The sequence below is a fragment of the Canis aureus genome, chromosome 17 (assembly GCF_053574225.1).
Source record: "Canis aureus isolate CA01 chromosome 17, VMU_Caureus_v.1.0, whole genome shotgun sequence".
Lineage (NCBI taxonomy): Eukaryota > Metazoa > Chordata > Mammalia > Carnivora > Canidae > Canis > Canis aureus.
This window is the reverse complement of record NC_135627.1, coordinates 48,934,035-48,935,659: the sequence shown is the minus strand read 5'-3', so window position 1 is coordinate 48,935,659 and position 1,625 is coordinate 48,934,035.

Here is a 1,625-nt window from a genome sequence, read left to right as displayed (position 1 = left end):
TCTTCACAGAGCTTACAAAGTGGGAAAGACTGGGAATGTAGATACAGGAAAGGTTTTAAACAAATAATCATAAAAAAACATGGTGTAAGGACATAAAGCTCTGATAAATGTAAGGTAGTTTTTGCAGCAACTAAAGGACCAGAAACGTTTTTCTATTGAAACAACATCTCTTCTGAATTCTGTATCATTGTGTATTTATTGTGCATGTACAATTAATTAGAGATTATGTTATACACATGAGAGATACAGAACTAAATTAGAATTTTAGAAAATTATTTTTTACAATGTTGACAAGAGAATGAAGGAAGATTTGAACCAAGGCTGAAATGCCATTTAGGAGGCAAATGCTACACAGCAGAAAAATTATAAGAGCCAAATCCAAGTCAGTTGCAGTAGTAACAAAGAGGAGTGTATTGATTTGAAAAACTGTTAAGAAGTAGAATTAATGTAACATATATATCAAGGTAGCATAAATTTTATTTTTGATATGTTTTACTCTCTTTAAAATGAAAATAGTCAATACTATCTAGGATAGAGGGAAATGGACACTCCTGTAGGTTGTAAAAATTGTTGTATCTCTTTTGGGAAATACGTTGATAATATGTATGAAGAGTCTTCAAATTATTCATGCTCATTGACAGTCATTCTACTTTTAGGGATCAATCATATGGAAATAGATATAAATAAAACTGTCTTGCACAAAGAAGTTCAATAAAACATTATTTATAAGAGTAAAATAAATGGTAATTGCCTAAATGTTCAATTCAGTAAAAGTATTTTAGTGTACAATTTTTAAAAAGTATATGTTTAGCAACATAAAGCAAAAACAAGATTACATGGCCTATAATATAAAGCCTATTGAAAAATATATGCCTAAAAAAGAGACTGATGAAAGTTTTAAGTTTTAACTCTAGGTCATAAGATCATTTTATATTTTTCCTTTTAAATTTATTGTCAATATAGTTCCACAGGAACATTTATTATGTTTCTAGTCAAAGAAAAGCTAAATTTACTTCATCCTTCTTAGGATGTGGTAACCCGTTGCGTGTAGTAGTAAGAAAGGATATTAATAATTAAACACACTTAGAAGATTTCTAGCTTTCTGGCTTGACAGGGATACTATATTTTAAGGGGAAGGATGTATATAAATTTGAACTTGTTGAATCAAGCAGATTCAGAAAATTTCAAGGGAAACCAGTAAACATTAAAATGTGGCTAGGTAAGTACATATTTGAGAAACATGGACTCATGTATACATATTAGTCAAGGCCATGCCCTGAGATAATAAGCCATACCCCAAGATAATACAGATAAAGCAGTATGTATGAAATGAGAGGAAAAAATGCCAAAGATGGACTTCTGGATGGTATAAACATTAACATGCAAGTAAAAAAAAATAGAAAAAAATTGAATCAGAGCAGATAATTTACTTATTTATTCAGATACCAATCAACTCATCAGTTTGCCATTTAACATATATTTTTAATTAACTATATGTTAAGGACTAGTCTAGACTCAGTAATATAAGAAGTAAGCTTTAAGGAGTCAACTGTGGAGTTGGAGAGAAGAAATATAAACAGATTTTGCTAAATAGGTAATAGGTGAAGACTGCTCAAAATCACCAG